Below are 23,695 nucleotides of genomic sequence, written 5' to 3' on the forward strand. Positions count from 1 at the left end.
CCTCATATTTTAACCCTTGGAGCGCTGGTAACGTTTTGGTGAATGTGCACTGCAACCCCTCCATTGTCAATCTATACTTTCTAACGGCCGGTGCCCAGAACTGTACATAGAACCAGGTGTCTGTTAGCTGTAGAATAACTTCCTCTCCTTAATATTCTAGCCTCTCGTTATAAAGCCTTATATGCTGTGCGATTTCTTGATTATTTCTGTACCTTACTGCTACCTTTTAGTGGTCTGTGTGCATGAACCCGAAATAACTTCGGAACTCCACTGTTCCGATCTGTGCACCATGTAATCAATACTCCGATCTACATTTTTGGTCTAAAATGAATGACGACATAATTACCTGCATTGAAATCCATCAGGCACGGTTTCGCCCATTCACTTAAGCTATCAATATATCTTTGTAATTATATGCTGCTGGCTACACGACTTACCGTAGCACCAACCTTTGTATCATCGGCAAACTTGGATATATGGCTCTATATTGTGTTTTCTAAGTCATTAATGACGATAGAAGGAACAATTTATTTAATATCAACATTTATGAATGGGCCTTGCTGGGACAACCTGGCAGGGTCTGTGGGGAGAGGAAGTTGGAGTTAAGGTTTCAGCCCGATGACCATCTGTTACTACAAATAAACATCACGCAATTGTTAGTAGTTTTTAAATAGTGAAAAAGAAAACTCGCTCTCCTATAGCAGCTTTCACGACCATGGGACGTCCGGATTGCTCACGAATGCTCAGTCTGAGTCCCGACAGGGCCACTAGGATCCAGACCTCATTACACCCTTGATCCTAACATGGCCAAAGGCGAGGTGAGAGTGATTGCTCTTGGCATCAAAATAGCATTAGGCCGAATGTTGCATCAAGGAGCCCGAGTAAAATTGAAGTCAATGGAATCTTTCGGGGGACGTGGGGTAGGGGGAAACTCCTCTGCTGGACACATGCCTAACATAAAGGAAGATGCTTGTGGTTGTTGGAGGCCAATCATATCAGCACCGGGACATCACTGCAGGAGTTAATCTTCACCTGCTTCATCAAAGACCTTCCCTCTATCATAAGGTCAGAAGTGGGGATGTTCAGCGATGATTGCACAGTGTTCAGTTCCATTCTCATCCCATCAGATAATGAAGCAATCCTGGCCTGCATGCAGCAAGAACTGGACAACATTCAGGCTTGAGTTGATACGTAGAAAGTAACAATCGCGCTACACAAGTGCCAAAGCTTCTTCCACAGCACCTCCCAAAACCGATGCCTGTACCTCCTAGAAGGACAAGAGCAGTTAGTGCATGGGAACACCAACACCTGCAAGTTCCCCTCCAAGGCATGCACCATCCTGACTTGGAAATATATTGTCGTTCCTTCATTGTCGCTGGGTCAAAATCCGGGAACTCCTTCCCTAACAGCACTCTGGGTATCTTCACCTCACGGACTGCAGTGGTTCAAAAAGGCACTCATCACCACCTTCTCAAGGGCAATTGGGGATGGTCAATAAATGCTAGTAATGCCAGCGACCCCCACATTGCATGAATGGCGAATGTTTTAAAAAAAAATTGCTTTACAGAAAATGAAGTACTTTTTGAAGCGTGGTCACTGCTTGTAATGTATGAAAACACGGGTGCCAATTTCTACACAGCAAGATCCCACTGGTGATGTTGGCTCTCGGACACAGATATGCCCAGGACACCTAGGAGAACTCACTACCTGTTAGAATCATAGAACCCTAGAAATTTGCAGCACAGAAGGAGGGCCATCGGCTCAGGACGAAAGACCTATCCAGCCTAATCCCACTTTCCAGCTATTGGTCCGTAGCCTTGCAGTTTACGGCACATCAAGTGCATATCCAAGTACTTTTCAAATATGATGAGGGTTTCTGCCTCTACCACCATTTCAGGTAGTGCGTTCCAGACCTCCACCACCCTTTGGGTGATAAAAGTTCTCCTGAACACCCCTCTAATCATTCTACCAATTACTTTAAATCTATGGCTCCTTGTTATTGACCTCTCTGCTAACTGAAATAGGTGCTTCCTATCCACTCTAGCTCGGCCCCTCATAATTTTATACACCTCAATTAAGTCTCCCCTCCGCCTCCCCTGTTCCAAAGAAAACAACTCCAGTCTGTCCAATCTTTCCTCAACGCCAACATTCTCCAGTCCTGGCAACACCCAGAGGACAACAGAGGATTCAAACTGAATGTAATTGGAAAGAGCACCAGAGGGCAGATGAGGAAACATTTTTTTACATTGCGAGTTATTATAATCTATAATGCTCTGCCTGAAATGGTGCTGGAAGCAGATTCAATAGTAACTTTCAAAAGGGAATTGGATAAATACTTGAATTGGAAAATTTTGCAGGGGTATGGGGAAAGAGCTGGGAATAATTGGATTGCTCTTTCAAGAGCACGACGGGGCAAATGGCCTCCTTCTGTGATGTATGATTCTCTAATTATCTGAAAGGTTTTATTGAAGGATTCATGTAAATGAGGCTGTTATTTGCCTGCTCCACTATCTCAGTTTATTTCTGTGTACAAGTGCCTGTTCTGTTTCAACCTCATTGAAATGATTCGGGGTTCGGTACTAATGAAGCTCAAGTTAAACTCTGACATACGGCGTAGTGGCCAAGTGGTAAGGCGTCGGTCTCGTAAACCGAAGAGCATGGGTTCGACCCCCATCTACGCCTCGGGACATTTATCGCATTTAATTTGACATTTTTAATGTTTCTCCTTTTTATCTCTATCAAATACATTCATAACTTTGAACATTTCTTTCAACTCTCCTCTTGACATTCTTTGCTCTAAAGAGAAAAATCCCTGCTTCTCCAGTCTCTTTGCATAAATGAGGTCCCGCATCCCTGGTACCATTCCAATAAATCGATTCTGCACTCCCTCCAAGGCCTTGCCTTCTTACGTAAAGTGTGGTGCCCAGAATTGAACGCAATACTCCAGGTGAGGCCTCACCAGTGCTTTATAAATGTTAAGCATAATTTCCTTGCTTTTATACTCTATTCAGCTATTAATAAAAGACAGGATCTCAAATCCGTTTACACAGCTTTCTCAACTTATCCTGCCACCTTCAATGATTTGTGTGCGCACACCCCATGTGTTCCAGTTCGTGCACCCTCTTTCAAATTGTACCATTTAGAGCTGGTTAATTAATTGCAGGGGAGAGCATTCTGAGTGGTTTCGGGGCCAGTGGTCTGCAGAGGGGGCCGATTAAACGAAATAATCGGCCCCATTAAAGTTCTACCATTTAGTTGACATTGCCTCTCCTCATTCTTCCGACCAAAATATATCACTTTGCACTTCTCTATGTTAACTTTATCTGCCATGTGTCTGCCCATTTCACCAGTCTCTTTCTCTTCATACTCCCCCTTTGTAGCTCTTACTATCTGCTTTGTGACCCTTTGCTGTTCTTTGTAACTTTCCCATTCACCAGGATCGCTGCAATGTTTTGCATTTGTGTTTGCTTCTCCTTTTATTTTAATGCGGTCTCTTACCTCTAGCCGCCCATGCCTATTTTTTGGCCAGTAAAGTTCTTGCCCCTCAGATGTTTAAACTGATTCAATTTCATCTTAAATTATTTCAGAACACCTCCCACTTCTGTCGTTTTACTTGTGAACAGATTTGCCCAGTTTATTGTGGACAGGCTCTGTCTTGTTGAAGACGGCCTTGCCAAAACGTAGAATCTTTGTAGCTGCTTTGCATTTCTCCCTCTCAAACATTGCGGTGAACTCGAAGATGTTATGATCACTATTAAATACAGTTTCACGTACGCTAAATCTGATGAATAAATCTGGCTTGTTACTCATTACTAAATCTAATATGGCATGCCCCCTTCTTGGTTCTAGGACATATCGTTGTAGAAAACTATCCCGGACACACTTAAAAAACCTTTCTGATAAGTGCTAGTCTGCTTACCCCAATCTCTGTGAAAGTTAATATCCCCCATTAATACAACACTGCCTTTATGACGCGCTTGTCTAATTGCTGCATTTATACAATCTAGCACTTCAGACCAGCGACCAGGGAGCCTATACACAAATCCCACTGTCTTAATCGCTCAGTCTTAAATCTTTCCTATTTCTTAATTCTAACCATAAATTCTCCACTGTCTGTTTACCTCTCGTTATATCCTCCTTAACATTGAATTGATTTCATCCTGAATCACTAAGGCTACTCCTCCCCCTGCACCATTACCCTGTCTTTCCTGTAGTCCTCCAGCAGCACCTCCGCCCCTTTGTATTCCCGCCATCTTGAGATTAAGGCTAATATTCCATGAACCTAGCATTTTTTTGTACGTGTCCGGTAGTTTGAAGTAATTACTCTACGTGGACTATTAAATCTCTCTGCTCCTCCACAGTTCCTAACTATTTGCCATTTTGAAATTACTCTAATCCACCTTTCTTAGTTCGAAAGTGGATGATCTCACAGTTCCCCACATTGAACCCCGTCAGCCACAGTTTTGCCCATTCACTTAAAGTATAAATGTTCCCTTGCAAATTTCTGCTTCCATCTACACTACTTACTGTGCTGCCTAACCTGGTGCCGTCAGCAAACTTGGACATACGATGGAAGTCATCGAACTGTGAAAGAGGGCTCAGAATGGGAATCGAACTTTGGGCTGGCGTGAAAGGGCGTTGATATTCGGAATGTACAAAATACAGTCCCCAATGCTCCGCTTATCTGCAGCAGACCGAACGTAATTCGTAATATATGTTCGATCCTTATTGGTTGCTGTAACCTGATGCTGTAGCTCGGTGAATCATTGTTTCAATATGGAAAGGGTTTTGCCTCTGTGGGACAATCAGTTAACACGGTCGGCCGTGAGCTCAAAAATTAATGGTTCTACGAACGATCGGGTAATCTTTACATTATTGGCTCACAGTTTCAGATTTCAACGTGTGTTTTGACTGAAAGGAAATGTGCTACAAACATTGCCAGCTGGGCAGAGCTGACATTCCCACCATTAACCCTGCGATCGGAAGCAGGCACATCAAAAATATATAAAAGCCTGAGATTGGCTTCACGGAAATCAGATTTCATCTTAGCAGACAAGTCTCCGAAAGGCCAATGGGAGGCTGTACTGGTTGCAGGAGAGCTGGTTAGCTGTGACATGCATATTTCCGCAGTGAGCCAGACCAGACTCTATCCAGGTTTCCACAATGAAAGTCACACCGTTTATTTTGGAAAAGCAAAATGATACTTACATCCTGACTGGTTTCAGTTGATATTTGAGAGATCATTATAAGATCCTGCAGGGCTGCCTCGGTTAATAACAACTGTCCGAAGCTGCATTTCAGACATGCCATCAAATCCATCGTTTTGTTGCCGTTTTCCAGAACCCCGAATGAGTGAGGCCGCGAAAAGCAGCTCTCTTCAATCACCCGCTGCTGGCAAGAAGCCGCGAATGTGGCCTCAGTCAGCGCATTACAGCCCATCTCTGGTGAACACGATACCACTGAAGCAGAGTTGTGCACAACTTTGCATCTCTCGCCTATAGGTGACGTTGTGGAGGTCGATATTATAGAATGGTAGAATATTACAGCACAGAAGTGGGCATTCGGCCCATCGTGCCTGTGCCGGCTCTTTGAAAGAGCGAAACAATTAATCCCACTCCCCTGCAATTTCACCATAGCCCAGTATTTTTTTCAAGTAGTTATCATATTACATTTTCAAAGTTACGATTGAATCTGCTTCCACTACCCTTTCAGGCAGTGCATTACAGATCTTAAATATCGCTGCGTATTAATGTTTCCTCATCTCTAAACATAACAGAAGTCTTTCATCCCTTGTGCCATTCTAGTAAATCTCTACTGCAGACTCTCTGAGGCCTTTACATCCTTCCTCACTGTGGTGCCCAGAATTTGCCACACTACTCAACCTTATGCCTAAATGATGTTTTATGAAGTTTGAGCATAGATTCCTTGCTTTTGTTCTCTATTTCCCTGCTTATAATATCAAGGATCCCGAATGCCGAATGCTGTCCTGCTGAATATTTAAAATGTTGCCAACCCATCAGCAAACTTTGAAATTTGCTCCCGATACCCAAGTCCAGGTCATTTATATATAACAGGAAAAGTGATGGTGCTAATACCCACCCCTGGGGGACCCTACTGCAGCGAAGGCAGCGCATTGCTGTCCATCCTTGGGAAGCAAGATACAATATGGCCAGGCGAAGCCTCCTCATACACCGAGCACAGCGACATAAAATCCGTGGAGATTGAATCCAGGTCAATCGGCCTTCCAGCAACAGTTGGCGAGGACCAAATGAAATGAAACGTTTTACTTGCCTCAGTGAGGAAATCACTGGATAATGTTACAGGAAAAAAACAGAAAATGCTGGAAATACTCAGCAGGTCAGCCAGCATCTGTGAAGAGAGAATCAGAGTTAACGTTTCGTCAGAACTGGAAAAAAGCAGGAGAAAGAACAGATTTTAAAGCAAGTGTAGGTGCTGGGAAAGGGGGAGGGAATGAAAGAACAACAAGGATGGTCTGTGATAGGATAGGAGGCAGTAGAGGGTAAGAGACATTAACCGATATTCAAGGCAAAAGGAGCTGGTAATGGGGCAGCTTAAGAAACAAAAGATGGCTCTGGATGAAGTGTAAATTGCCCTGACAGAAGGAAAGGCAGCTGCCATGTGGGAGCGAAGAAAATAAAACACAAATAAACAAAAAAGAAGTGTGGAAAAAAATATACATGCTAGGTGCCGATGTTATGTTGTGAAATTGTTGAACTCTATGTTGAGTCCAGAAGTCTGTAAAGTGCCTAATCAAAAGACGAAGTGCTGTTCTTCGAGCTTACTTTGAATTTCAGTGGAACAATGTAAGAGGCCTAGGACGGTGAGGTCTGAGCGGGAGTGCAGCGGAGAATGACAGTGACAGGCGACCGAAGCTCCGGGTCACCCTTACGGACTGAATGGAGGTGTTCTGCAAAAGGCCACCCAATCTGCGTTTGGTCTCCCCAGTGTACAGAAGACCCCATCGTGAGCACCGAGTACACTATAGTAAATTGCAAGAAGTACAAGTAAATCGCTGTTTCACCTGGAAGTGATGTTTGGGGCCCCTGACAGTGGGAAGCAGGTGGTATAAGGGCATGCATTGCATCTCCTGCGCTTGCACGGGAAGGTGACGGGTGAAGGGGAAGAGGTGATTGGGGTGATAGGGGAGTGGACCAGGGTATCGCGGAGGGAGCGGTCCCTTCAGAATGGTGAAAGGGGAGGTGAGGGGAAGATTTGTTTGGTGGTGAGATCACGCTGGAGGTGGCAGAAATGGTGGAGGATGATCCGTTGAATGTGGAGGCTGTTGGGGTGAAAGCGTAGGGGAACCCTATGGTGGTTGCAGGAGGGAGGGGCAGAGGTGAGGGCAGAAGTTCGGGAGATAGAACGGGCATGGCTAAGGGCCATGTCAACCACAGTAGAGGGGAATCCTCAGTTGAGGAAAAATGAAGACATGTCAGAGGAACTAGTATGGAAGGGGGAATCGTCAGAGTAGATGTGGCGCAGATGGAGAAACTGGGAGAATGGAAGAGAGTCCTTACAGGAAGCAGGGTGTGAGGGAGTGTAGTGCAGGTAGCTGTGGGAGGAAGTGGGCTTATAGTGAATGTTTGTCAATAACCTATCCACAGAGATGTTGACTTAGAAGTCGAGGAAGGGAAGGGAAGAGTCAGAGATGGATCATGTGAAGGTGATGGACGGGTGGAAATTGGAAACAAAGTGAAGGAAATTTTCTCGTTCAGGGCGAGAGCAGGAAACAGCACCGATACAGTCATCAATGTTCCAGAAAAAGAGGTGAGGGAGGGGACGTGAGTAGGATTGGAACAGTAAGTCAGGATGACCAGTCGGTCTCAGGTGTTTAGGTCGGGGTTGCTCCTGGAGGTGTGGGCTCGCATCCCACTTCTGACGTTTAATCCTTTGTTTATATAGTACGATTTTGCAAGAGGTCATTTTTCGGCCCTTTTGATTATTGCTTCCAGAAAACGAAGCCGACTTCCATCCACGGCAGATTTGTTTTATTGGTTGTAAGTGTGTATTGTGTTGGGAGTAAACAGAACAGGGCCCGTGGAATCAATCCATTATGCTCAAATTTGCAGTAATCCACGCAAGAAGTTATCGGACAGGACCGAAATCAGTCCACAACAATCTCCAGCGGTTCTGGAAGAAGGTCACTGCAAACCACGATATTGATATCAAGCCTTTAAAGACATCAATTAATGTCTTTCTTAGCAATCAATTACCTGTGGTCCTTGTAAATATAATCGGATGTGTCCATGTTAGATAAAGATGTATTTGTGAGTTGCTGTTGTGCTGAATGTAAGTGATTTTGCGTCTCTGTAGTTTGCTGATATACTTAGATGTGTCTGTATTATCTATATATATATAAAGCGGTCGATCTGTCTGTCCTTCTGTCTGTCTGTCCTTCTGTCTGTCTGTCCTTCTGTCTGTCCTCACGTGTGCGTCTGCCTGGTATGCGCTCGAAAGTTATAGAGCGTACCTACGCGTGCGTTACGTCAAAAGAAAGCTTACCTCTTCCAAAACGGTCTTAAGCGTATTTACGTTTCAGCCGGGCAAAAATCGCGCCCGCGGTATCCGAAAAACCTTCAACATTCCGCTCATTAGCATCTCATTATCCGCTCATTAGCGACAGAGTGACCTCGAGGTTTGGTGACCTGACGGTCGACCAATCGGTGCGTGTGTGGGCGGGCCTTATCGTTCTGAACTGAGGTGAGTAGCCGCCATCTTGCTTCCATTCTTTTTCCTGCTTTCTGCTTCTTTCTTTTCAAATATACATTTCCAGCAAAATAAAACTGTTTTTATTAAATTGATTTAAAAAAACTAGACTCATTTGTAAGTATTTTCTCTAACCTGAAGATTCTTTTTCCTACCTTTCCCCGTTTTTGTTAGGCCTGAAAGCCTGGGCCTTTCTTGCCCAGCCAGGCCCGAGCTAGGTAATTGTCCCACGGTTTCTGCAAAGCTCCTCACCAGCCACCCCCCCCCCCCCCCCGCGCCCCCCCCCCGGTGTCACGTTACCCGGGGCAACGGCGTCAGCCACGAGGGTCAGGGTGCGCGCACAGCAGGAGCAGCTGAGACATGGCGTCTCTTTGTTCCCCGCTCGGCTCGGGCGGGGGGTCGGCGGGGCTCTCGGGAGTGCGGATCTCGGCCGGGGCTTGGTGAGCGGGAAGGGTTACCCCGGCAACCGGGTCCGCCGGCAGTCTCTCACAGCCGCAATCGGCGGTCTTGAAGCCAGCTCGGGAGGGCGGGGCTCCGGAGGGCGGGGGGCCGGTGTTCGGAAGATCGGGTATCCGGAGATCGGTGGTGGGGTTGGTGGGGGGTGCCAGGGTGAGCCTCGGGGGGGCAGGGATCAGGGGGCTCGGGAGTTCGGGGGGGGCGAGCCTCGGGGATCAGGGGGCTCGGGAGTTCGCGGGGGGCGAGCCTCGGGGATCAGGGGACACGGGGATTCCCCCCTTATCCTCCCCTTCCCCTCCCTCTCCCCCCTCCCTCTCCCCTCCCTCTCCCTCCCTCCCCTCCCTCCCTCCCCCTTCCCCCTCCCCCCTCCCCTTCCCCTTCCCCCCCTCCCCCTCCCCTTCCACCTCCCCTTCCCCCTTCCCCCTCCCCTTCCCCCTCCCCTTCCCCCTTCCCCTTCCCGCCCTTCCCCTTCCCCCCCTTCCCCCTCCCCTTCCCCCCTCCCCCCCTTCCCCCTCCCCTTCCCCCCCTTCCCCCCTCCACTTCCCCACCTTCCCCCCTCCCCTTCCCCCCTTCCCTCCCCCCTCCCCTTCCCCCCTCCCCTTCCCCCTCCCCTTCCCCTTCCCCCTCCCCTTCCCCCCCTTCCCTCCCCCTCCCCTTCCCCCCTCCCCTTCCCCCTCCCCTTCCACCCTCCCCTTTCCCCCTCCCCTTCCCCCCTCTCTTTTCCCCCCTTTTCCCCCCAGTCGCTCTCTCTTCCCCCCAGTCGCTCTCCCTCTTCCCCCCAGTCGCTCTCTCTCTTCCCGCAGTCGCTCTCTCTCTTCCCCCCCAGTCACTCTCTCTCTTCCCCCCAGTCGCTCTCTCTCTCTCTTCCAACAACAACATTCCCTCGAAAACGCCTCGGCACCGCCGGGCACTTCAGCTGGTTATTAATGTATTGGTGGGTGATCTGTGTCAGTTATAAATGTATTTCTGAGGTCTGAAAATGTCCAGTCAGACGCGATTCTACCTTCTCATTGCCCCACGTGGCGTACGGTAGACTATCTGTTCCATTCGAATTCAACATTTGTTTTTAGTAACTATGTTGACATTTAGAAATGTGATAATTATAAAAAAAACAACTCTTGTTCCACCAGCCTCTCTGACACCACTTCCGCGTCACATAATCTCTCTGCTACCTCCCAAGTGTCCCTCAATCTTTCTGATACAACCTGAGTGTTCATTACCCACTCTGATATCTCCATAGCATTGCTCACCCTCGCTGATAGATCCTCAGTGTCTCTTACACTCTTTGAAACATCCGAAGCGTCCCTTACGCGCTCTGATACATCCTGAGAGTCTCTAACCTCCCTGATACCGCCACAGAGTCCACTACTCTCTCTGGTATCCACTCAAAGCCCTCATACCCCCTTGATACTATCTCAGGAACTCTTCAATTCCCTCACATCCTCTGAGCTGACCTTTGCTCTCGCAATCCCCTCTGAGAAACTTTTAGACTCCCTGATACCAGGAGCAAAGAGTGTTTTGAATGCCGTGGCTCAGGCCAATATGGGCGGAACCGGATGACTTCACAGTGTGTGTAGGAAGGTTAAGTGGACTTTGTGTGTGAGAAGACCACCGAAACGTTTTGCTTGGAGATCCGCCCTTGAGGCAAGTTTTGTGTTGTCAGGTAAACTGCTACAGTGAAAGCATAAAATTAAAAACAGAAAAAGCTGGAAATATTCAGCAGCTCAGGCAGCATCTGTGAAGAAATATTCATTTTACCAGGGCATCACTGCCCACTGTGACTGATACTTCACGTGGGTCATAACTTACAATTTCAACACCTCCGTGCAAGGAACAGTTTGGGCCGAAATGAGGTCCTTGCTGATTTGAGAAAATAGAGCGAGGCAGCAAAACAAAACTCCCCACTGCGGATTGGGCAAAGACGGCACTCAGATGCCTTGGATGTGTTGAAGTAATGAAAAAAAATCTAGTCTGAAATGCAACAACGCTAGAATTCGAAACCCTGCGTGTAGAGCGGAGTCGATTAACGGTCCACCTCCTTAACCTCTCAACCACCGCGCCCCATAAACACAGCACAGAGAGATCTTTTCTTTCCTTCTTTCTCAATGCAAATCCCTGGACCCAAAGCAAAAGCAACAGGAAAGTCAGCTTTCAGTTGCCAGTTCCCAGCATCAGAAGTGAGATAGCAATGACGTGCAAGCCTGGCTGAGCGTTCTAAAGCGCTGGTTTTAATTTTCAGTCTTTTCAGGGGAGTGGATTCAAATCCCACCGCTGCCACAATTTTATTTATTTTCGGGTTTTACCAAAGAAATGCTCGCTGCAAAGTTCAAAATAAAAATATATGATATAGGAAGCATTGATTGGGTCAAGCAGCATCTAGTGAGTCATACTCTTCATCAACAATCCCTTTATTAAGCGGTATCGTGCGTGGCAATGCTATTCTTTTTATTCCCTCCTGGAATGTGAGCATCGCTGACAAGGCAAGCAATTATTGCCCATCCCTCATTGGCCTTGAGAAGGTGGTGGTGAAATTCAACGCAGGCCTCGCAGCCACTGGAGCCTTCATCCAGAATGGGAACTGGTGCAGGCACAGTTACTTTTAAAAGAATTGTAGCCTTTTCACACGAGAAGAAACTCACCCCTGGAGATTCTATAAAAATAGGCCGCGCTGGGAATCGAACCCAGGATCTCCTGTTTACCAAACAGACGCTTTGACCAGCTAAGCCACGGGACCCAATGCTGGCGCAATTTCTCGCCCCCACTCACTGATGTCTATCAGCTTCCGGTCGCAGTCTTCTGGACTCTCAGGCCGTTTCTTATTTCTCCAGCTCTCGTGTCTATTCCGCCATATGTCCCATTGCTCTCTGTAACTCCTGCTTAATTTATCTCAGTGTCAATCTGTGAGGTGATTCTGAATGATTACCCTATGTTTGTGTCTTATATGAAATAAATGGGGGGATCAGACAACTCTTCCTCTGACACTGGGGAACAAATAAGCCAACAGTTATAACACGATATTGTTTACTGTGATGCAGCAAATACAATATTCCATCTTAAAAGTTTCAGTTTCAATTCTGGGCAAAAGAAACTGACTCCAACGTGTTTCCAATAGCCTGCCTTTTAATCTGACGTCACAAACGCCACCATTGCATCTGAAGGTGATTCATAACTAATAAACAGAGAAGTCAAGCACTGAAAGGGTATTTGCAGAAAGGGTTGTGAGACTGTGGAATGCACTGGCCCAGCAAGCAGCAGATTTAAAACAAGGTTTATAAACCGGCAGCCTGTGGGAGGAAGGGGGCAGAGAGGCAAGAGAGACACAGGAAAGATCAACTTGGAAACTATTGACCCCGAATCTACTTTAAATCCCCCCACTGCATTTCAACCCATTTAATGTCAGATTCACAAATTGATGCATGTGAGCAATATAGGACATTTATCGCTGTCTCTGGTCTAAAATAACTGCTTTATTATTTGCTCCCACCCGCTGTGTTTAGGCTCTACCCTGAATATTTATCTCCGACCTAGAATCAGTTTGTAATCTGGAGACAAGGTTTCTGCAGGCGGCGGGCAGGGAGCAGAGGCTGTGACTGATCTGAGTCATGTGGGAGCAGAACACAATGTTTCTGCTGTTTATTTTCATTACCCTGCAGAATATTCCATACTGTTCTCAACATCTTACATACCGTTAAATATCGGAAGTTTTCTTTTATTGTAATGATCGCTGCGATTCTTCTGGACTTGCTGAATTTGCAGCAAATTAAATATCACGAAACCATCATCGCCAACAATAAACAGGGTCAGCGATTTGAGAATTTAATATCTTGGAGCCGACATTTTCGCGGCTGCGATGGACGAGTGGTTAAGGCGTTGGACTTGAAATCCACTGGGGTTTCCCCGCGCAGGTTCGAGCCTTGCTCGCAGCGGGTTTTCTCATTATGATAATTAATTACTTCAAATAAATTATTTTCTTCAATCTGCTGCCTCTGGGAGGATATTGGAATTTTCAATGCCGGTTGTCAGGAAACCAAAGCATTGCCGAGACAACTGGATCACTTACTTCAATGAAGGTTTGCTGACCGAATTCCAAAAGTTATCTGCAGATTGTCTGGAAGCTCCAGATAAGGAGGCCTCGACAGTCTCTGAGGTACCTTCACATACACTCGGTGCTGTCCGGTAGCATCAGTCTGTGTAACCGTGGGAGAGAGAGAATGGAAAGTCACTGGAAGGCTTGTTTCTGTCAGCAGCAATGGTACAAGAGCAGCCATTCTAAAGTGAAAAGCAGAACACAGTCCAGGAGACAGACAAACGGAGTGGAGATCTGGAAGACTGATCAGAAAAAAAACAAGGAGGACACCAACTCATAATTCATCTCTGTCTCTCCCGAAGCAGAAGAATTGAACATTCTGAGTTTTGAGTTGCACCACTGAGGTTGTACAAGTCTCTCTCTGTAAAACTTGTATTATTATGTCAATAAAACGATTTGTTTGAAAAGTTTGAAGCTTCATTTCCCAAGGAATTTTCTGAATCGGGCTGCATTGGTTCCAAAGGCCGGCTCTGCTTTCGCAGAGCTTGACTGTCGGGAGGTCTCGCAGGTCTAAATGTATCGACTGGTTTCAAAGCACCAACTCAGATTGGGGCGTATGGGACATGTGGCCCAGGAAGAGTGGTGGTAGCAGAGCACACTTAGCAGTTTAAGTGGCAGAAAGTGAATGTTGGATTAAGGAAATACCGCAGGAAAATTAGAATGAAATTGAAGGGGGTAAGTAAAGGAGAGCTATTGATTGTGGAAGGAAGAAAAGTCTGCGTTATGTTTCGGTTTGGAGCCGAAGTTGCTGCGGCCAGAATGCAGATTATTAATCACTATACGAGCACGGCACCACACATCAACAACTGGAGCTCTGCAAAGTATCGCATGGCACTGCTTAGGAAACATGGATTTTTCATGAAGAGTCCAAAATCAGCACCGCCAGAAATACAGAAGCGGTGAAATTCAACGGAGGCCTCGCAGCCACTGGAGCCTTCATCCAGAATGGGAACTGGTGCAGGCACAGTTATATTTAAAAGAATTGTAGCCTTTTCACACGAGAAGAAACTCACCCCTGGAGATTCTACAAAAATAGGCCCCGCTGGGATTCGAACCCAGAATCTCCTGTTTATTAGACAGTTGCTTTGACCAGCTGAGCCACGGGACCGAATGCTGGCGCAATTTCTCGCCCGCACTCACTGATGTCTATCAGCTTGCGGTCACTGTCTTCTGGACTCTCAGGCCGTTTCTTATTTCTCCAGCACTCTTGTCCATTCCGCCATATGTCCCATTGCTCTCTGTATCTCCCTCTTAATTTATCGCAGTGTCAATCTGTGAGGTGATTCTGAATGATTACCCTATGTTTGTGTCTTATCTATATATATAAATCGGTACTTCTGTCTGTCATTCTGTCTGTCATTCTGTCATCGCCTGTGCGTCTGTCGGGCTATGCGCTCGAAAGTTACAGGGCGTACCTACGCGCGCGTTACCTCCAAAGAAAGCTTACACTTCAGAGATGGTTTTAAGCGTATTTACTTTTCAGTCGGACGAAAAGTGTTCGCGCCTTATGCAAAAAACCTTCAGCAAAAACCTTCAAAATTAAACTCATTATCTGCTAGCATTGATTGACTGACATCAAGGTTCCACCAATCCTGTTCCGTCACGATTGACCAATCCTACAGTACGGTCCCCTGATGGTTGGCCAATCGGTGTGTGTGTGGGAGGGACTATTCGTTTTCATCTCGGGGATGTGGCAACCATTCTTTCACGAAGCTTCCAGCTCAAATGACTTCAGCTTCCAGCTATAACGACTTTCAAAGTTAGTATCTCTTTTAAAAATAACATAAGATTTACCAAAAACGTTTTATAAGTACTTTCACTTTCATTTTTCAACCTTTTAAAAGCTAGACATACAGGGACACAGACAGGGCCCTAAGCCTGCCACTCGATTTAAAATGTTGCCCAGCACCAGATTCACAAAGGGACACAGACAGGGCCCCAAAGCCATAAGTAGTTTCACTTTCATTTTGCAAGCTTTTAAAAGGTAGACAGACAGGGACACACACAGGGCCCTAAAGCCTGCCACTCGATTTAAAATGTTGCCCAGCACCAGATTCACAAAGGGACACAGACAGGGCCCCAAAGCCTGGCACTCGATTTAAACCGTCTGCCCCAAAACAGCCCCGGCAACGCCGGGCTCCCCAGCTAGTATGAAATAAATGGGGGGATCAGACAACTCTTCCTCTGACACTGGGGAACAAATAAGCCAACAGTTATACCACGATATTGTTTACTGTGATGCAGCAAATACAATATTCCAGCTTAAAAGTTTCAGTTTCAATTCTGTGCAAAAGAAACTGTGACTCCAACGTGTTTCCAATAGCCTGCCTTTTAATCTGACGTCACAATCGCCACCATTGCACCTCAAGGTGATTCATAACTAATAAGCAGAGAAGTCAAGCACTGAAAGGGTATTTGTAGAAAGGGTTGTGAGACTGTGGAATGCACTGGCCCAGCAAGCAGCAGATTTAAAACAAAGTTTAAAAACCGGCAGCCTGTGGGAGGAAGGGGGCAGAGACGCAAGAGAGACACAGGAAAGATCTACTTGGAAACTATTGACCCCGAATCTACTTTAAACCCCCCACTGTACTTCAACCCATTTAATGTCAGATTCACAAATTGATGCATGTGAGCAATATAGGACATTTATCGCTGTCTCTGGTCTAAAATAACTGCTTTATTATTTGATCCCACCCGCTGCGTTTAGGCTCTACCCTGAATATTTATCTCCAACCTAGAATCAGTTTGTAATCTGGAGACAAGGTTTCTGCAGCCGGCGGGCAGGGAGCAGAGGCTGTGGCTGATCTGTGTCATGTGGGATCAGCACACAATGTTTCTGCTGTTTATTTTCATTACCCTGCAGAATTTTCCATACTGTTCTCAACATCTTACATACCGTTAAATATCGGAAGTTTTCTTTTATTGTAATGATCGCTGCGATTCTTCTGGACTTGCTGAATTTGCAGCAAATTAAATATCACGAAACCGTCATCGCCAACAATAAACAGGGTCAGCGATTTGAGAATTTAGTATCTTGGAGCCGATATTTTCGCGGCTGCGATGGCCGAGTGGTTAAGGCGTTGGATTTGAAATCCAATGGGGTTTCCCAGCGCCGGTTCGAACTCTGCTCGCAGCGAGCTCTCTCATTATGATAATTAACTACTTCAAATAATTTATTTTCTTCAATCTGCTCCCTCTTGGAGGATTTTGGAATTTTCAATGCCAGTTTTAAGGAAACAAAGGATTGCCGAGACAACTGGATCACTTACTTCAAGAAGGTTTGCTGACCGAATTCCAAAAGTTATCTGCAGATTGTCTGGAAGCTCCAGATAAGGAGGCCTCGACAGTCTCTGAGGTACCTTCCCATACACTCGCTGCTGTCCGGTAGCATCAGCCTGTGTAACCATGGGAGAGAGAGAATGGAAAGTCACTGGAAGGCATGTTTCTGTCAGCAGCAATGTTACAAGAGCAGCCATTCTAAAGTGAAAAGCAGAACACATTCCAGGAGACAGGCCAGGAGACAGACAAACGGAGTGGAGATCTGGAACACTGACCAGAAAAAAAACAAGGAGGACACCAACTCATAATTCATCTCTCCCTCTCCCGAAGCAGAAGAATTGAACATTCTGAGTTCTGAGTTGCACCACTGAGGTTGTACAAGTCTCTCTCTGTAAAACTTGTGTTATTATGTCAATAAAACGATTTGTTTGAAAAGTTTGAAGCTTCATTTCCCAAGGAATTTTCTGAATCGGGTTGCATTGGTTCCGAAGGCCGGCTCTGCTTTCGCAGAGCTTGACTGTCGGGAGGTCCCGCAGGTCGAAATGTATCGACTGGTTTCAAAGCACCAACTCAGATTGGGGCGTATGGGACATGTGGCCCAGGAAGAGTGGTGGTAGCAGTGCACACTTAGCAGTTTAAGTGGCTGAAAGTGAATGTTAGATTAAGGAAATACCGCAGGAAAATTATAATGAAATTGAAGGGGGAAAGTAAAGGAGAGCTATTGATTGTGGAAGAAAGAAAAGTCTGCGTTATGTTTCGGTTTGGAGCCGAAGTTGCTGCGGCCAGAATGCAGATTATTAATCACTGTACGAGCACGGCACCACACATCAACAACTGGAGCTCTGCAAAGTATCGCATGGCACTGCTTAGGAAACATGGATTTTCGGTGAAGAGTCCAAAATCAGCACCGCCAGAAATACAGAAGCGGTGAAATTCAACGCAGGCCTCGCAGCCACTGGAGCCTTCATCCAGAATGGGAACTGGTGCAGGCACAGTCACATTTAAAAGAATTGTAGCCTTTTCACACGAGAAGAAACTCACCCCTGGAGATTCTATAAAAATTGGCCCCGCCGAGAATCGAACTCAGGATCTCCTGTTTTCTGAGCAGACGCTTTGACCAGCTAAGCCACGGTACCGTATGCTGGCGCAATTTCTCGCCCCCACTCACTGATGTCTATCAGCTTCCGGTCACTGTCTTCTGGACTCTCAGGCCGTTTCTTATTTCTCCAGCTCTCTTGTCCATTCCGCCATATGTCCCATTGCTCTCTGTATCTCCCGCTTAATTTATCTCAGTGTCAATCTGTGAGGTGATTCTGAATGATTACCCTATGTTTGTGTCTTATATGAAATAAATGGGGGGATCAGACAACTCTTCCTCTGACACTGGGGAACAAATAAGCCAACAGTTATAACACGATATTGTTTACTGTGATGCAGCAAATACAATATTCCATCTCAAAAGTTTCAGTTTCAATTCTGTGCAAAAGAAACTGTGACTCCAACGTGTTTCCAACAGCCTGCCTTTTAATCTGACGTCACAAACGCCACCATTGCACCTCAAGGTGATTCATAACTAATAAACCGAGAAGTCAAACACTGAAAGGGTATTTGTAGAAAGGGCTGTGAGACTGTGGAATGCACTGGCCCAGCAAGCAGCAGATTTAAAACAAGGTTTAAAAACCGGCAGCCTGTGGGAGGAAGGGGGCAGAGAGGCAAGAGAGACACAGGAAAGATCAACTTGGAAACTATTGGCCCCGAATCTACTTTAAATCCCCCCACTGTATTTCAACCCATTTAATGTCAGATTCACAGATTGATGCATGTGAGCAATATAGGACATTTATCGCTGTCTCTGGCCTAAAATAACTGTTTTATTATTTGATCCCACCCGGTGTGTTTAGGCCCTGCCCTGAATATTTATCTCCGACCTCGAATCAGTTTGTAATCTGGAGGCAAGGTTTCTGCAGCCGGCGGGCAGGGAGCAGAGGCTGTGGCTGATCTGTGTCATGTGGGAGCAGAACACAATGTTTCTGCTGTTTATTTTCATTACCCTGCAGAATATTCCATACTGTTCTCAACATCTTACATACCGTTAAATATCGGAAGTTTTCTTTTATTGTAATGATCGCTGCGATTCTTCTGGACTTGCTCAATTTGCAGCAAATTAAATATCACGAAACCGTCATCGCCAACAATAAACAGGGTCAGCGATTTGAGAATTTACTATCTTGGAACCGACGTTGCAGCGGCTGCGATGGCCGTGTTGGATTTGGAATCCAATGGAGTTTCCACGCGCAGGTTCGAGCCCTGCTCGCAGCGGGTTTACTCATTATGATAATTAATTACTTCGAATAAATTATTTTCTTCAATCTGCTCCCTCTGAGAGGATTTTGGAATTTTCAATGCCGGTTTTAAGGAAACTAAAGGATTGCCGAGACAACTGGATCACTTACTTCAAGAAGGTTTGCTGACCGAATTCCAAAAGTTATCTGCAGATTGTCTGGAAGCTCCAGATAAGGAGGCCTCGACAGTCTCTGAGGTACCTTCACATACACTCGGTGCTGTCCGGTAGCATCAGTCTGTGTAACCATGGGAGAGAGAGAATGGAAAGTCACTGGAAGGCTTGTTTCTGTCAGCAGCAATGGAACAAGTGCAGCCATTCTAAAGTGAAAAGCAGAACACATTCCAGGAGACAGGCCAGGAGACAGACAAACGGAGTGGAGATCTGGAAGACTGACCAGAAAAACAACAAGGAGGACACTTGCACATAACTCATCTCTCTCTCTCCTGATTCAGAAGAATTGAACATTCTTAGTTTTGAGTTGCACAACTGAGGTTGTCCAAGTTTCTCCCTGTAAAACTTGTATTATTATGTCAATAAAACGATTTGTTTGAAAAGTTTGAAGCTTCATTTCCCGAGGAATTTTCTTGTATCATCGGGCTGCATTGGTTCCGAAGGCCGGCCCTGCTTTCGCAGAGCTTGACTGTCGAGAGGTCCCGCAGCTCTAAATGTATCGACTGGTATCAAAACACCTACTCAGATTGGGGCGTATGGGACATGTGGCCCAGGAAGAGCGGTGGCAGCAGAGCACACTTTGCAGTTTAAGTGGCTGAAAGTGAATGTTAGATTTAGGAAATACCGCAGGAAAATTACAATCAAGTTGAAGGGGGTAATTAAAGCAGGGCTATTAATTGTGGAAGGAAGAAAAGTCTGCGTTATGTTTCGGTTTGGAGCCGAAGTTGCTGCGGCCAGAATGCAGAGCATTAATCACTATACGAGCACGGCACCACACATCAACAACTGGAGCTCTACAAAGTATCGCATGGCACTGCTTGGGAAACATGGATTTTTGGTGAAGAGTCCAAAATCAGCTCCGCCAGAAATACTGAAGCGGTGAAATTCGACCCAGGCCTCGCAGCGACTGGAGCCTTCATCCAGAACGGGAACTGGTGCAGACACAGTTACATTTAAAAGAATTGTAGCCTTTTCACACGAGAAGAAACTCACCCCTGGAGATTCATTAAAGAAAGGCCCCGCTGGGAATCGAACCCAGGATCTCCTCTTCAATTAGACAGACGCTTTGACCAGCTAAGACACGGGGTAGACTGCTGACACAACTTCTCGCCACCACTCACTGATGTCGATCAGATTCCGGTCACTGTCTTCTGGACTCTCAGGCCGTTTCTTATTTCTCCAGCTCTCTTTTCCATTTCGCCATGTGTCCCATTGCTGTCTGTATCTCCCGCTTAATTTATCTCAGTGTCAATCTGTGAGGTGATTCTGAATGTTTGTGTCTTATATGAAATAAATGGGGGGATCAGACAACTCTTCCTCTGACACTGGGGAACAAATAAGCCAACAGTTATAACACGATTTTGTTTATTGTGCTGCAGCAAATACAATATTCCATCTGAAAAGTTTCAGTTTCAATTCTGTGCAAAAGAAACTGTGACTCCAACGTGTTTCCAATAGGCTGCCTTTTAATCTGACGTCACAAATGCCACCATTGCACCTCAAGGTGATTCATAACTAATAAACAGAGAAGTCAAGCACTGAAAGGGTATTTGTAGAATGGGTTGTGAGACTGTGGAATGCATTGGCCGAGCAAGCAGCAGATTTAAAACAAGATTTAAAAACCGGCAGCCTGTGGGAGGAAGGCGGCAGAGAGGCAAGTGAGACACAGGAAAGATCAACTTGGAAACTATTGGCCTCGAATCTACTGTAAATACCCCCACTGTATTTAAACCCATTTAATGTCAGATTCACACATTGATGCATGTGAGCAATATAGGACATTTATCGCTGCCTCTGGTCTAAAATAAATGCTTTATTATTTGATCCCACCCGCTGCGTTTAGGCTCTACCCTGAATATTGATCTCCGACCTAGAATCAGTTTGTAATCTGGAGACAATGTTTCTGCAGCCGGCGGGCAGGGAGCAGAGGCTGTGGCTGATCTGTGTCATGTGGGAGCAGAAGTGCGACGCCAACGTTAAAAAGGGGCTCACGAGGGACCTTTCGCAAATTTCAATCTACAATCCCTCAAGCGAGATTCATACCCATTCACTGAAGTGTCACTCTGTCTGGAATACAGACCGAATCAACTGATTATCAAATGTATATTCAAATAGGTTTGTCATGTATTGTCCATTGCATTTTGACTGATTCAGGTAAGCAGAGTATTGGAGACAGCAGTTTTGCATTCCCAATACCAATGCTCTCTCACGCGTGCCCGCAGTTCCATTTCCATTCCAAACCGTCTTTTTACTGTCAATGATTTGCCCGGAATGTGCTTGGAGAAGTGTTAGAATCGCAGTACAGCCCTTCTCAATGTCGCTTCCTCTAAGTTTCCGCTGATGATTTTCACCAGTGTAAGATTCATCAGCTTGAGCTACTGTTTAATTTGTTCCCGGCATTAACTGTGCTGATCCTTTAACTTGTCCCACTGCACGTCATCTCCAAATTTGTCGATTGTACCTCGAGGGCACTTTTCATCCGTAAGTCTGCAACATCTGCCAGAGAACGATTCAGGTTCAGCTGTTCCAAAACAATGAGTCGGTCATATTACCTACACGCTACAGATGTAAACCTCTGCGCTCCTCTGCTTCAATGATATCTTGTTACGCAGCGATGGGCAGTTTACGCTCTCTGAGGTTGCAATTGCTGCTTTCCACCAGCAGAGGGCGCTTGGAGAGAGCGGGGCCGGACAGGCGGCCTGAATGTTGCTGCTGTCGCGGCCACACTCACTCTGGGAGCTGGGGAACAGCAAACAAACTCATGGGTTTGTTACCGCATCTGAAATGCAGCTCCTAACTGTTGCTATTGACCGAGGCATCGTTGCAGGATCCTGTAATGATCTCTCACACTGTCGGTATCTCTGTAGAGTTTAATTGTGTACAGAACTCTTGTCCATTTCGCCATGTGTCTCATTGCTATCTGTATCTACCGCTTTGTTTATATCTGTGTCAATCTGTGAGGTGATTCTGAATGATTACCCTGTGTTTGTGTCTTACATGAAATAAATGAGGAGATCAGACCATCCTTCCTCTGACACTGGGGAGCTAATGAGCCAGCCTTTATAACAAGATATGTTTTATTGTGATGCAGCAAATACAATAGTCCATCTTGAAAGATTCCGGTTCAATTCTGTGCAAAAGAAACTGTGACCCCAACGTGTTTCCAAATCGCCGCCTTTTAATTTGACGTCAGAAACGCCACCATTGCACCTCAAGGTGCTTCATAACTAATAAACAGAGAAGTCAAGCAGTGAAAGGGTATTTGTAAAAAGGCTTGTGGGACTGTGGAATGCTCTGGCCCAGAGAAGCAGAAATAAAACAAGGTTTAAAAACCGTCAGCGTGTGGGAGGAAGGGGAGAGTGAAATAACGAGCCACAGGTAAGATCACCTTAGAAACCATTGGCTCAGAATCTGCTTTAAATCCCCCTACTGTATTGAAACACATTTAATGTCATATTCACACATTAATGCATTGAGGTTTAACGCTGTCTCTGATCTAAAATATCTGCTTTATGTATGTGAAATTCTCATTGCCGAGATTAAACAATCAGTGCAAGGTTAGTGGTTCTTTGGCCTAGGGGTGCGGTTGTCATTTTGGGAATTCACATCAATTAAAATGCAAGAGGTACCGGGTCCAAATTCTGGACGCGCCCCAACATTTTAATAGAACCACTTTCCTCGGCCTGGAGACATTCCACAAATCTTCAAATAATAACTGCCAGAAAAACAGCTTGTGTTCAGTACATCGCAATAAAACGGCAATTTTATTTTTTAAAGCAGGAATTCCGTCCCAGAAGTGCTGAAACTGTGAGGTCAATGTGTAAGTCCGTTTGTTTCCAGAAGCCTGCTCCATATTTTCCACATTGTCAATCTGGGAGCTCGGCAGGACATGCGGTAAAGGGGACTTTATTAAAGGTTGTTTCTACCATTTGGAAACAGAAATACTGAACTAACGAGCCACAGGTAAGATCACCTTAGAAACCATTGGCTCCGAATCTGCTTTAAATCCCCCTACTGTATTTTGTATCAGTCTTTACAGTAGAGGACACTAAAAATATCCCAACACTGGACAAACAGGGGGCAATGGGGGGGGGGGAGGAGCTAAACACGATTAAAATCACTAAGGAGATGGTACTCAGTAAAATAATGGGACTTAAGGCGGATAAATCCCCCAGACCTGATGGCCTACATCCTAGGGTCTTGAGAGAAGTGGCGGTAGGGATTGTGGATGTATCGGTGATTATTTTCCAGATCTTCCTGGACTCAGGAAAGGTCCCAGCAGATTAGAAAACTGCTAATGTAACACCCTTATTTAAGAAGGGAAGTAGACAAAAAGCTGGAAACTATAGACCAGTTAGCCTAACATCTGTGGTTGGCAAAATGTTGGAGTCCGTTATTAAGGAAACAGTAACAGAGCATTTGCATAAACATAATTTAATAGGACAGAGTCAGCATGGTTTTACGAAGCGGAAGTCATGTTTGAGCAATTTGCTCGAATTCTTTGAGGATGTAACATACAGGGTGGATAAAGGGGAACCAGTGGATGTAGTGTATTTGGACTTCCAAAAGGCACTTGACAAGGTTCCACACAAAAGATTACTGATCAAGATAAAAAAATCACGGGGTTGGGG

General features: G+C 45.8%; 3 non-coding genes across 3 annotated transcripts; 2 read left to right on the plus strand and 1 right to left on the minus strand.

Annotated features, from left to right (window-relative positions):
* Positions 1-2,610: 2,610 nt before the first annotated feature.
* trnat-cgu (transfer RNA threonine (anticodon CGU)) lies at positions 2,611-2,682 on the plus strand. The gene has a single exon. It is a non-coding gene; the product is annotated as a tRNA-Thr (tRNA).
* A 9,161-nt stretch (positions 2,683-11,843) lies between these two features.
* Positions 11,844-11,917, minus strand: trnat-ggu (transfer RNA threonine (anticodon GGU)). The gene has a single exon. It is a non-coding gene; the product is annotated as a tRNA-Thr (tRNA).
* A 4,407-nt stretch (positions 11,918-16,324) lies between these two features.
* Positions 16,325-16,406, plus strand: trnas-uga (transfer RNA serine (anticodon UGA)). The gene has a single exon. It is a non-coding gene; the product is annotated as a tRNA-Ser (tRNA).
* Positions 16,407-23,695: the final 7,289 nt, after the last annotated feature.

This window comes from Somniosus microcephalus, unplaced genomic scaffold (genome assembly GCF_052327205.1).
Source record: "Somniosus microcephalus isolate GS21.2 unplaced genomic scaffold, FLI_Smic_1.0 unresolved_chr1, whole genome shotgun sequence".
Classification (NCBI taxonomy): domain Eukaryota; kingdom Metazoa; phylum Chordata; class Chondrichthyes; order Squaliformes; family Somniosidae; genus Somniosus; species Somniosus microcephalus.